At 39.6% G+C, this 14147-nt stretch overlaps 1 long non-coding RNA gene across 1 annotated transcript in view; it reads left to right on the top strand.

Moving 5' to 3' along the window:
* Positions 1-14147, top strand: part of LOC110351452 (uncharacterized) — a 248467-nt gene that overhangs the window by 96485 nt on the left and 137835 nt on the right. Inside the window, exon 3 of the long non-coding RNA XR_002398918.4 lies at positions 13801-13987. This is a non-coding gene — a long non-coding RNA (uncharacterized lncRNA). The remainder of the gene's footprint in view (positions 1-13800; positions 13988-14147) is intronic.

Here is a 14147-nt window from a genome sequence, read left to right on the forward strand (position 1 = left end):
TGTAAGGACTAGAAATAAATAGCAGTGGTGTAATGTGCGTAACAAGGTCTTCAAAAGTATTTGAATTGAGACACAAGGAGGAGAGTGGCAGTAATATGATCTGTCTGTCACTGAGTTGGAAGTGGAAGCATGGTCCAGTGCTTAGAGCAGTGGCTGAGAAGATGGTCATGTTTATCCTAGGCTTTGAATACCATGTCTGCTTGGTGTGACTCTGAGAAACTCATTTTTCCTTTGCATGTCTGACACTCATCAAGCTTGTCCCTGTTGTCAGTTCTTTGGAAGAGGAGGGCTATTCTGTCTGTGCAAAATGCTGAGAGAAATGAATTCAAATCATAAGGTGAGGATTTTTGCATAGAAGTGGGCAAATTTTCCTTTTGAAAGGAAAACTCAAAACCTTACATTTGAAATTGCATTGGTTTTTGATTCTTCCACTTCTCTCAAATAACTGCTTGTTGGTTTTTTATGTGTGTGTTTTTGTTTTTAAAGTTTTTTGTAAAAGATTTGGAAAGACTCATAAGAACATGCAAAGTTTCATAACATAGGTAAACATTCAGCTAATAAATTCTCCCACCTCAGCCTCTTAGGTATTCATGAGGTTAGAAGAATAATAATAGCAGTGAACAGAACTATCTGGCCCAGTTCTGCTAGCAGACGTGAGAGGAGAAGTTTCATGGGGAGCTTCATTTCCCTTCTCTGTTCATACTTGGCTCCCATCTAAATGTTTGGTAATGTTGGCACTTTAATTAATCGAAACCAAGCTGCTTGTACTTAAGATGGTTATGCGAGCTATTTGCTTATATGAGGGGTCAGATTTGTTTTGTTAGCTTTACAGCACACTGAGGCAGGATCTTTTATTGTATTAAAGATAGCTTAAGTTCATACATATCAGTCCTAGTTACTGATTTTAAAATTCCAGTAAAATGCTAAGAAAAATGCTAATTTTAATAAGGCATAAGGCCTGACTAAACATCATGGCCTTGAATCTGTCAAGTCCTTGCTTTGCACTACCTAAGCTTCCTGTAGTTACTAAGTAAGGCTTAGCACTAGATTGAAATGGAGAGATTAATTCCTGATTTTATCCAAAAGGGGTACAGTGACATAGAGCCTCATTTCCACTCCTTTCGCTTCTTTTTGGAAGCTCATGGATTATTTTTTTTTATTATTATTATTTTCCCCCTGTATTTCTAATAGATATTCATAAGGTCTAAATGTGATCCTTACTATGCTAATAAGGGTAAAACTCTCTTTATACTAATTAACGTGATGGCCTTGAATCAGTGTTGTTATTTATGCTCAAATACATTTGCCAATTTTATCCATAACTGTCTCTTCCCAACTTCCCTGCAAGTGTCTTAGCATTTGGCATCCACACTGCCAAGAACAATGCACCTGTTTTAGCCACACGTTGCAGTTATGAAGGAAACACAAATCAAATGTTGTTTGATACCAACTGTTTCCAGATGTCCTTATTAGTCCAATATTATTTGATTTAGCAAATGTAGCCCTGCTACTTTATTTAAATGCCACTGAATCTGTTTTTAAATCCATAGGGTGCCAGAAATACCCTGTTGTTATTCCCTCTGCACATTTTGACAATCATACCTAAAATTGTTTTTGCACACAGAATTGACAAGATTAGGTTACAATTAGATGTCTTGCTGGATTTTGTTTGCAACTCTGTGAGAGGAAAAAAATCTTTCTGCTCATGAGTGAGTTAGCCAGTTGTACTTCTGCAATTGGCATGTAACAATTCATGGAGTGGTGGGTAAGAATATGATTTTAATGATTCAACCAGCATTGATATGTTTAGACTTAACACAACAATGCAGCACACACACATATCTTCTATATAAACCTAAAGGAAATAAATTCTTATAACCCTTCTCTCAGAACCACAAAGAATTCCACAGTAGGTCTCATGGACCAGATAGTAAGGAATTGTATTTCCCCCTTCCCTTCACCCACCACCAAACAATTTCATTAATTAGGCTTAATCACAATATCTTTTGTTCTGTAAATAATTTTGATTTACTTTCTACCTGTAAGGTTCTTGAAAAGTTTCATTTGACCATGCCATTTCTAAACTCCACTGTTCAAGGATTTTTCTCTAGTTTTACTGTGAATTTAGAAGAGATCCACTCTGAGGGAGGATTATCTGCTATCTACCTAATGCACATTTTGCCCCTTCTCCTGAAGTAGTTAGTGCTGAGGGCTGTGAGAGCAATCCTACTAAAATAGATGGGCCTCGAGTCCAGTCCAGCAGACGTGACTATATTCTTATTTGTTGCTGTCTGTTAACAGCATTATTCTCCTTGAATTTACTGAGCAGGAGAACAGTAAGTGACAGAGGAACAGATCCTATGCATGTCATTGTAACTTCACCCAGTTTCTTGACTCAAACTGAAAACTACCCAGCTTCCTGTTGTAGGAAACACATCGTGGAAGCGTCCCTAGTGAGCTGGAGCCTAAGATGAGCAAAGATGACTAACACCAAGCAGTTGCATGAATGGAAATAGTATTGTGTGGGTGGTGGTTTTACTTAGGTGGGCACCTGAGCTCTACCACAACTGCTCTCTCACTCCCCCTCCTTAGAAGAAAAGGGGAAGATGAAAGTATGCAGAAAAGGTAAGAAACAACTCATGGGTTGAGATAAGGATAATTTAATTAAAGGGAAAAGGAAGATGGAAGAATAAAACAAAACAAAGAAAAAAATAAAAAAAAAAAATAAAAACCACAGGCCGCACAGAAGTACAGAGGGGAAGAGAAGAATTACTCTCTACTTCCCATCAACAAGTGGTGTTTGACCACATCCCAGAAAGCAGGGGATATACGCAGTGGTTGTTTGGGAGGACAGACATTCTCATGAGGAGAGCTCCGCTGTCCGTCCCCCCCACCCCCTCCTACCCTCTTCCCCTTTTCCACTTTCTGTTGCTGAGTGTGACCCCACATGGCATGGACTATCCCTTGGGTCAGTTTAGGTCAGCTGTTCTGGTGATGTCCCCTCCCCATCACTTGCCCACCCACAGCCTGCTGGATATTTGGGGCTTGGAGGGAGTCCTGATGCGGTGCCAGGATCGCTCAGCAGCAGACACAACACTGGTGTGATACTAGTGCTGCTCTAGCTACAAGTGCTCTAGCTACAAGTGCAGCATCACATGGCAGCTGAGACCTCAGGCTCGGGGGTCTGCAGGCACCAGAGGAGGCCTCTCGGAGGCCCAGGCAGCTGATGGGGGCTTACCGTGAGAAGAGGCAGCCCCCGGTCTCTTCTCACAGAGCCCACCTCTGCATCCTCCCAGCCTGCTACCTCAACCTTGCCACAGAAACCCCATCCATGGGGTTGGGCAAGCCTTGAGGAAACCGAGAGAGAGAAGTCCAGGAACCCTGATGGGATTCCCCCATGAGCATGGAGGGAGCTGGCTGATGCCATTGCAAGGCCACTCTCAGCAATCATTGCTTGTTCCTGGCAACTGCGAGAAGTGCTCCAAAGGAAGCAAATGTCGCTGCCATCCACAAGCCACACAAGGAGGAGGATCCGAAGAATCCCAGGCCAGTCACACTCACCTCCTTCCCTGGGAAGGTGCTGGAACCTCTCATCCTGGAAGCCATTTCCAGGTGCAGGAAGGACAAAGAGATCATTGGGAGTAGACAGCATGGATTCCCCAAGGGAAAGGGGTGCTTGACCAATGCGTGAAACGTTTGTGATGAAATAATGGGCCCTCTGTTTTCTGAGACTTTCTATGTATAAAGTGCCTATCACCATATTGATAAACAGTCTTGGGTGCCACTCTGATGGCAGCAGTTGTGAGGCCAGTTAGTACCCTCAGCACTTCTGTCTCTAGCCACCAGTGGAGAGCTGGGTAGATGTTGTCTACCTGCTCTTGAGGAAGACTTGCAACACTGCCTCCTGTTAGCTCCTCCAAGAGAAGCTGCTGAAGTCTGGACTGGATGAGCAGACAGTAGGGTGCATTGATAACTGAGCCTCTGAGTGGCTGCACCCAGAGGCTGGTGATGTCAGAAGGTGTGGTGGTTTTACTCAGGTGGGCAGCCAAGTTCCAGCATGGTCACTCAGAAAGTATGACACAAAGAGCTCAAAGTTTGAGATAAGGATTATTTAATTACAGGGAAAAGGGTGAGGAGGGAAAAAATAATAATAAAAAAAAAAGCAAAGGCTGCACGGAAGGACAGAGAAAAAAAAAAAAAAAAAAAAAAGCAGTTACTCTCTACTTCCCATCAATGAGTGATGTTTGGCCATGTCCTGGGAAGCAGGACATGTAACGGTTCTTTGGGAGGACAGATGCTTCCACCACAAGAGCCCCCTACACACGCTCCTTCCCCTTTTCCACTTTTTATTGCTGAGTGTGGCTCCACATGACATGGAACATCCCTTGGGTTGGTTTAGGTCAGCTGCCCTGGTGATACTCCCCATCTCCTGCCCATCCCCAGCCTGCTGACTCTGGGGGCTTGGAGGGAGTCCTTATGTGGTGCCAGGATTGCTCAGAAGCAGACACAACATGGGTGTGATACCAGTGCTGCTCTAGGTACAAGTGCAGAGCACAGCACTGTATGGGCTGCTGCTGGTAAAGTCAACTCTATCCCAGCCAGACACAGAACATTGTGAAGGCTTGGGGCAGCAACAGAAACATGCAAGACCGAAATGGTTTACTTTTAGCTTTGATGAACACTCCTCAGCACTGAACATTAAATGTTCTGCTCCCTTAACTGCACGCCCTGTCACTTGGGCTTCACTAGAGAACTGTAGCGCTAAGGACCAGGGTTACTTGGCTCAGTGGTGGGACCAACCAAAAGCAACAGTGTTCTATTTTGAAAGAGAAAACTATCACTCTTTTACAAACAGTATACCTGAAACTTCTGCGGCCTGACACTTTATTCATATTGAAAGCAGTCATGATATTCTTGTTCCCAAAATAGAGCACTGCAATTCTCTGATGGTGTCTCAGGTCTTAATATTCTCCAGGCTGTAAGAAGGCTCATAAAGATTTAAACTTAGGTAAAGGCTTGCACCTTTCCTTTCTCTATTCCAAAAAACAACACTTTTCAGACATGCTGTGAATAGTATATGATGGCTGAGACTGGACTAAAAATGAAAATCTGTGATTTATGTAAGACCTATTTTTTCTTGTTTATTCTACCTTGATTCTTTGCACTTACACAGCTTTTTCTTTGGATTCCAAGTTGGGCTTCTATTCTCAAACTCACTGGTCTGAAGATGCAATAACTGCTTCTGTGTACAATAAATCCTTCCTCTTCATCCACCAAATCCTAAATCCTCTGAATGCCTGAATCCTTCTTACGTGACTCCTAACATTAGCCTTGTAGACATATGCATCTGCGTTTCAAGTAAAGTAATAATCTCAAAAGGGATCAATAGTGGTTGAATTAGAATTTCATAGGAGTTTTATCTTTGTTGTCAGTACTTTAAGAGTTAAACTACTGCTGATGCCTTTAGGGGAAAGAAAATCACAATAGAATCTCATGGCTTATGTTATTTTAGGTATGTTTTTTGAGTTACTGCTTCCTCTAGCTGAAAAAATGTAATTTCTTTATTACTGTGATAAGTTTCTGTACAAAGGGGGGTTTGATCATTCCTGCCATACAAGGATGCCATCTTTTCTGATATGATATTCATATCAGAATATAATGAGGCAATTCAATCAAAGGAGGAAAAGGGAGGTACTGCTGATCAGACAGTATGTGACCACAGAAATATACCACTGTGTGTCATTAGGACCTATGTAAATACTACTGCCTTTAATCTTCTACACTTATGATTCCTAAAAAGCTTCATCTAGGTTTGTGGTTCAGGAAAGACCAAGGTGTGTCGGGAGTTCTGTTAATAAGGTGCTTGCTGTCCATAAATACCTGTTTTTTATTCTGTGACATCAATGGAAAGGGGTAGATGAATTCTCAGACTAGAATGAAATTGTATCTGGTACTACAATTCTTCATTGCATAAAGAATATTTAATTTTTCTTACCAGCTTATATAATTATCTGCTTTCCTGTCTGTGGAGTGGCTTAGGACAACTTCGGCTGTGTAGAGAATGTGGAAGGAAAAGAAAGCAGAGCAATGCCAGCTATTTCTTCCTCTGGGGAAAAACAAACAAACAGAAAACAATTGATAGGACCATGAGAATGCAGCTGCTAAATACTTTTGGTTGTCTGATATTTCTGACATGTCACATTGCTGAATGCAAGATACACCGGTGCTTCAATAGATCTGTTTAAAAATGTGTAAAAAGATCATATTTAATTCAACTAATGGAGAAATAAAATAAAATAAAATAAAATAAAATAAGTTAGGACAGTAGTTTCAGTAGGCATTGCCAGCACTACTGTATTTATTTTTCCATTTTTAACAAATGCTATTACTGTAAGGGGTAAAACCGATAGATTTACTTTCTTTGCTGTTGCAGCTTAGGAAAGTTCAAGAAGTCAGCTGTCAGAGTCTGAAGCCCTTGCAGGCTAAAGAATTTCAATTTCAAAGTACAAGAGGTTGAAGTCTTGAAACAAAAGATCATCAAACACTAATAATTCCTGACTGTTGCTGGAGCTGTGAAGTGGGTAGGAAACAGTGCCTCTTTTCAAAGGGCAGTGAGTGTGACAGTGAATCTTGCACTCAATTAATTCTGTGGGGGAATGTAAGGATGATATGAGAGAACGCAGATGTGAATGAACAGACCATTTAAGGCCACTGGATTTAAAAAAAAAAAAAAAAAAAAAAACAAACAAAAAAAAAAAACGTGAATTCCCACAAAATTGCTTTCAAAGTAACAGAAGTTCTAGCACGACTGCTCCTCTCATTTCCAATGCAAGTCAGAAAGCAGATTTTCTTAGTCTTGTTATGGAAGAAAGTGTAGTTTACTTAAGAACCTCCATGACAGCACATGCCAGCTGCTAACAGTAAAGTATATTCAGTTTAGCATACATGTTGTTAAATGTACATTGCAATATATATGACATTCATAGATTTTATGTTTAAACTACAGGAAATTAATATTAGGCAGACCAAAAATTGGAATTTTCACCTTTGAATGATATTTTAAATTCAGCCTGAATTACTTAACAAATTTTGTCCTCTCCTAAACTAGACTTTGGTAAGTGTATTTTCCAGCAAAGAAACTATTTGCCAGAAAAATTGCAAAACTTTCTCTATAGTGACCTTTAAATCTTCTTTGTTGCTGCTTTCCTAGACAAGCTTTTTCAGCTTTTAGATTTAGTTTGCAGATTTGTTTGTAGATTGAGTAGATTTACTCTGTTCCCGGATATATTATGTTGCATTTGGCTGTATTAAAATGCATTTTTCAGGTTGCAAGTGATTCAGATCTCTCTGTAATAGTAACTTCCTTTCTGTTTACTGTTGCACAAAGATTTGTGGCAACAAGAAACTTTTCCAGTAAAAAAATTATGATATCGTTTTACTGCTTTACAGAAATATGAAATGATGAATGATAAAATCATAGAATATCCCAAATTGGAAGGGACCCATAAGGATCATCAAGTCCAACTCCTGGCACCGCACATGTCTACCCAAAATTTTAGACCATGTAACGAAGTACACAGTCCAATCGCTTCTTAAACTCCAGTAAACTCCAACAAGCTTATTGCAGTGACTACTTCCCTGGGGAGCCTGTTCCAGAGTGTGACCACCCTCTCAGTAAAGAACCTCTTCCTGATATCCAGCCTAAATCTCCCCAAAGAGGGGACCAAGCTCTTTCTCTGACCAAAGTCTGGAAAGTAACCAGACTCTGGTTTCTACGTATTAACAACAGCATCTTGAAGTCATTCATTCAATCATTTTTTTCGTGTGTCTTCTTTACATCGTACAGTGGAAGTCAAGTTAAAAGACAAGGTATAAAGCCTTGTCATTGCCTCTATAACTGGCCCAAAATTGCTTAAACATACAGACTACGAAGACAATAGATTTGCAACAACACCTTCTACGCAAATGTGCTAAGTGGCTTTTTTTCATTGCTTGTAATATCCCAGATGAAACATTTAAAGGCTTTCTATAACACTAAGCAGAATGGTAAGTAACCTATAGTTCTCCAACTCACATTTTAAAATAATAAATAAATAAATAATCTATGAATCTTTTAGATTTCCTCTGTCTGTTGACAGTTTAGCAAAAAAAAAATGACTGCACACTCTCCCCCCCACCAAAAAAAAAAATAAAAAAAAAATTACTAGTTCTGAAAGCTTTTTTCTGAAAATCCTTTAAGTCATTGGTGTATATTCTCTAGGTTTGTTTGTATATAAAAAAGTTGAATTTCAGTAAATGGTCTCTACTTTCTTTTGAGAAAAGATAGCCTTTACATTCTGTACATGGAAAAAAAAAAAAAAAAAAAAAAAAAAAAAAAAAAAGAGAGACCCCTGCTTTGTTCTTGTTGCATCTTGATAGCCATGCAGAAAAACAGATATTTTCATCCAGGCTTGTTGAGAATTAATTATTTTCTCAGATTCCAAAAAGCTTTTCACCATTTATTTCCTAAATTCTACTCCTGCACTTCATGGTTCTGTCCTCAGCATGCTTTGGAAGCATCAAAGTCATCACAGGAAACATGGTTCTTTTCTCCTCTGCAGGCACTCAGATAATCTTCCAGTTAAAATTGGAATTTTTGTTTAAAAAATGTGTGGTTGGGAGAGGATGCTAGTCTCAAGCTGGTTGCAGTTAGTGGCTGCAGAAGGAGGAAGAAATGGCATTTTCCCAAAGTGCTGGGCCCTGTTTGGCTGTCCTGGCAGCAGGGTAAATGTCCTGGCTGGGTGGAGGGGGGAACCAGAGCTAGCAGAGCTCCTGCAGCCTTGTGCACAAGTACCTGGTGCTCAAAGATGGAAATAAGATTTCCTTAAGTGTTGGAAAGAATTTTGCAGTGTTTGTTTTAACTCAAGAGCCTGCTGGAAGTCACCACAATGAAAGCAAGACTCAAGAAAAGGACTGGCCCTACAGGGATATCCTTGACACTTGGTAGCTTTGATGCAATTTCTTTTAATCTACATGTATTTCCCCCAGTAAATCTGAGCTCTCTGTACCGTAAGTTACTTTATTCTAAGTCCATTGTTTGTGGTCTTGAAAAACCTGCCCAGAGATATAATAAGTCTGTGGTGTTTCTTGATGTGCTTGCTTTAAGGAGAAAAATAAAATGGCAGCTTCATCTCCAGACCTGAAGATCTTCTTGTATGGTGTGGCGTGTTTATATAATAACATGTGAACACCTACTTCTGCAGGATATGCTTAAAATTAAGACCACCTTGTACTGAATGATTTCTCCTATGAGCTGAGTGATTTTGAATGGCAAGCTGTACTAATCAATAGGAATTGCTTAGAGTTTGTGGAAGGTGAATCTGGTCCAAGATTCTTAGGAGAAAAATTACAAATTACTTAGGCCATGTGGCTTTATCAAAGGCAAGTGGATGGACATCAGTAGGAGTCCTCTTTCAGCTTGAATTATCTGTGGTTCATGGGAAAAATGAATAGATATTTATAGATGTAGCATAGATATATCATAGATATATTCATAGATATATCATAGATATACAGAACAGTAGCTTGTATTGTGTGTTATATGTGCACTGACATACACAATTTGTGTTCTGCTTCTCACTCAAAGTTTGAAGTGCTAGCTTCTTTGACTGTTGTGGAAAATGTGCCAAAACACTAGTGAAACTTCTCCCCAGCACATTTAGTAGCAGGCTGCTGTGAAGAAAGCAAAAATAGCTTGGGTGTAGCACAGTGCTAATCTGGCTATATTGCTCCCAAAATGAAGTTAGCTTGAGTACAGCCTGCAAGGCTACAGGGAGCTTGGATATATTTCCACTGTATTGCAAGTGCAGAGAGAGATGGTACCCAAAAGAAAAGAGAATTTATATGCTGTATATCAGTAGATATCCTATAAACATCACAAAGGGCAAATTACTCAAGAACTTTAATCAAGTGACTGAGTTTGTTCGGATAAAAAACCTTTCAGCTCTATTTTCACTCTGCTCCCATGTTTGTGTGATTGCTTCAATTTGCATTTATGGGCCTAACATATTGAAGCATCAGCACTCATATCTAAAGTCAGCAGTGTTAAGACTGTGCACTAGGAATTTTTATTTAATCAAAATACTAATTTATATATATATATATAAAAGACAGTGGATTGATGATAGAATACCAAGGAGCAAGCAGGCCACTTATTTTTTTTAAAATTTCTTAAAGCATTACATTCATCTCTCCCTGTTTTTTGTGGTTGTTTGTTTTTTCTTTTTTGTTATTATCAATTTATTGCTTTTACCTTTAGAGTGAAGGCAAAAATAAACCCCAAATCTTTCACGGCTTTTCTCAAGACAGCAGCAGTCATTGCTAAGATGGATTTGGAGGTGTTTTTTAAATTTGTTTTAAACAACTGATAAAATAGGGGATGAAATAAGACACTTTCAAAATCTCTTAAAAAGTCAGGAAGGAATAGTCTGGATGATCAGCTATGCAATGCAGCATTGCCCTCTTCCATTTTACTGCAGTGAGGACTGCTCATGCAAGTTCCATGTAGTAGTGATTCATCTGTTATGTGAAACTGTAGAAGAGATACTGTTTTTGTTTTAACCAAGCAACATGCACAGAAAGTAAGGCAACAAGGTGCTTGGGGCATAGTCCAAATATAAAAGTAAAGGCAACCAAAGCATAGTGCACTAACTGGGCAAAACCATCTCTGATTCAAGAAGCCCTTGCAGTTAAGTGGCAGAGATATGAGGACGAGCTACACAGGGAAACCTGCCAGCACTGTTCCCTGCACTCAGAAATGGTGAGTCATCATGAAATAAAAGTATCATCCGTAGCAATAGGTGCCAAGATTTATGATGAGCTGTTTTGTCTGTCTTTTGTGCCAAGAACAAAGTCTCGTTTTTCTCAATTGTCACTGGGTCCATTCAATAGCTTTTTGAGCTGATTAAATTTATAATATTTGATTTACTTCCCTTTCCCCCGTTATTTTTTCTTAATCGACTGTAGATAGTAATAGCCATCTTGCACACTGAGAAACCATTTATTTGTAGGAATGCTGCTTGCCCCTGAAGTGAGATTCCACTGATCTCAGTAGTGGATTTTTTAGGCCAGTCAGACTGAACATGGAATATATGAGTGTTTCCACTCATCTGAAATGAGAATAGGCACTGGTTGAGCAGAATACTTGTAGCTGATCTGTCATGCAATGAGTTTGTATGCAATGGTTATGTTTTAGTACCATAGTACTTAAAAAACTCGTGAACAGCCATAGTTCATTCCATTGCCATAATGCTCAACCAAGCCATCTCCAACATGGAGAGTTTCTAGCAGAGTTTTCCTAGTCTTTGAAGTGCATCAAGTGCTAGTCTAGCCCTCTAAAGCACTGTGTGTGAGCATAGCACAAAAGAAACACAAAGTACTACATTTTTCAACAGTTCCACTCCATCAAATCAAATCCAATATCCTCACCTTTGAGTGTTTTATGTTAAAAAAAAAAAAAAAAAAAGAGCAGTGAACATGAGAGGGATTGCATGAGAGTCCAGAATCATGTCTTTATCCCAATAGAAAGCCTGTATATCATCTCTTGCTTCATGCATATTACAATTAGCACAGCTAAAGCAAAGTAGCTACAGAATTGAGAATTGTCACCTTACCACGAACCTCCCACAAAGTGCAGGTCATACAAGGAAAGATACAGCAGGACCTAGTTTTGTTTCTCTTTTTGTCTTGAGCAAATCAGACTCAGCTGTCTCAGAAACTTAAAAGGCTTCGTATATTTCTGGGTTCTAGCTGATGGCAAGCTGAACATGAGTCATGGTATGCCATGGCAGACAAAAAGGCCAGCTGTGGTTTGGGGTGCCTCAGGCATGGCACTGCCAGCTGGTCAACGGAAGGGATTGCCCTGCTCTGCTCTGCCTGGTGCAGCCTCACCTCGAGCACTGCATGCAGGTTTGGACACCAAAATATAAGCACATAAAACTATCACAGTGCATCCAAAGGAGGGCTATGAAGACATTGTAGGGTCTGGAGGGCCAAGCACATGAGGAGCAGCTGAGGTCCCTTGGTTTGCTCAGCCCAGAGCAGAGCAGGCTGAGGGGAGGCCTCATGGCGGCCTGCAGCTCCCTCACGAGGGGAGCGGAGGGGCAGGCGCTGAGCTCTGCTCTCTGGGGACAGCGACAGGACCCGAGGGGACAGCATGGAGCTGGGTCAGGGGAGGGTCAGGCCGGGTGTTAGAGAAATGTTCTGCACCCAGAGGTGGCCAGGCACTGAAATGGGCTCCGCAGGCTATATGGTCATGGCCCCGAGCCTAATGGCATTCAAAAAACATTTGAACAGCACTCTTAGATAAATGGCTTAATTCTTAGGTTACCCTGCATGGAGCCAAGAGTAGGACTCGATGATCCTTATGGCTCCCTTCTAATTCAGGATATTCTGTTATTCTATGATTCTATGGTCTTTGGATGGCTATCAGTACTTAATCTCAAATATGCTGCAGCAGGGAGTACAAAAGGCTAGTGCATATTTCATGTAAAGAAAACAGGAGTTATGAGTTAACCTGTGAAATGAGTGGTGCCCAAAACTCTGGAGCATGTGAAATAATAAAAAAATCCACTCTGTGGTGGAAAGGCCTTTAGGTTTGTAGCTGATTGTTGCTTGGGGGGATTTCCTACTTAAGTCTGTAATTTTACAGATTTTTTATAGGCACTCAGGGAGCTAAACATGTTTATTCAAGTGATGAAGAAGATAATATGAAAAGGTGAGGAAATTATTTTCCTCAATGAAGACATTTTGCTTTTTTTGAATGACATGCCTGTTTCATAGTTTTGAGATATGTACATCATGATCTTGAGAGTACATTGGTATCTACTGCTACATTTTGCTCCTAATTACTTTACCATTGTTTGAAGAGCTCTGAAAAAATCTTAGAAAATTCCTGTTACTGTCTTTGGATCTGTGTCAGATTCTACAGCCAGCAGTAAATTTTTGTGATTTGGGATAATGCACAAGCATTATAAAAGGCTATATTCAGACTTAAAAAAGGAGTAAGGTGAGGATGGGCATGGGGAAATTCTTAACATCAAAGACAACAATCTGCCATCTACCTGCAGGAAACAGAAAGTATCTTACCAAGTTAAAATCAGAGAGAAGGGTATTCATTTTAGGTTTATAGAGTTGAAATTGAGTTACTTTATGGCTAAGACTTGTTAATAAAAGTACATATATATTGATTGGAGCTGATAATGTTGGTTGTTGTTGATAATTGTTCTTGCAGTTGATAATGTTGGTAATGTGGAGTAATGTTTGCAATAGGAATCGGGATTTTAATATTTAGTCAGTTCTGCCATTGATTTTGTCAGGTTTTGTCAGCACTGCACCTCCATATCTCTTAGGATAAAAGATGTGCAATAAATTTGTTGGTAAAGATCTAGTAGATTGTAAAAATTTGCAGGTAAAATTGCATAATCACAAGATTATGATTATTTGTATCATTATTCTACAACAAAATACTTAAAATTAATATGATATTTTTTCTTAACGAATAAGGAATTTTACTTTTTATTGAAAAGTTAATTTGCACTGGGGGTAAATATTTCTTGTTCCCCCAAAGGAAATATTAATTTATTTTTCAAGGTTTCATTAAACCATGTCATGTCTTCAGCTTGTCTCATTTATGGTCAGTAGCTAAATTATTTATGTCACTTCTTCTATTGACATAACACCACTGCACATAAAATTAAAGTCAAAGTCCTTAAGTGGTTCTACTGTAATTTTTGTATTGATTACTTCTGGGATTTTTTGCAGGTCTGTCTCTTCTGGCATAAATTATTGTCAGTAGGATTAACAAAAGTAACAGCAGAGAGCAAGGACTCAGCCATGCACTCTCCAAGCGGTTGTTGTACAGATTGCAGTCAGAGCATCCAGGGGAAATTTGATGCAAAGCAGTTACCAGTCCTTGCCAGGCCATTACCAACCTGCCCTCATAATGGAAGTAAGTATGTGAATATCAAAGGTACAGGGGCCCTTCTCCCTGTCTGTTGTCCTGAAGAGGTTTCAAAAATTTGGTTAAAGAAAAAAATAACAAAGAAAAACTGGAAATTGTTACAAGGATGTAGAGAGGAGGAGAAATAAAGGTTTTGCACATGTGCTCA

This window comes from Anas platyrhynchos, chromosome 15 (assembly GCF_047663525.1).
Source record: "Anas platyrhynchos isolate ZD024472 breed Pekin duck chromosome 15, IASCAAS_PekinDuck_T2T, whole genome shotgun sequence".
NCBI classification, from domain to species: Eukaryota; Metazoa; Chordata; class Aves; order Anseriformes; family Anatidae; genus Anas; species Anas platyrhynchos.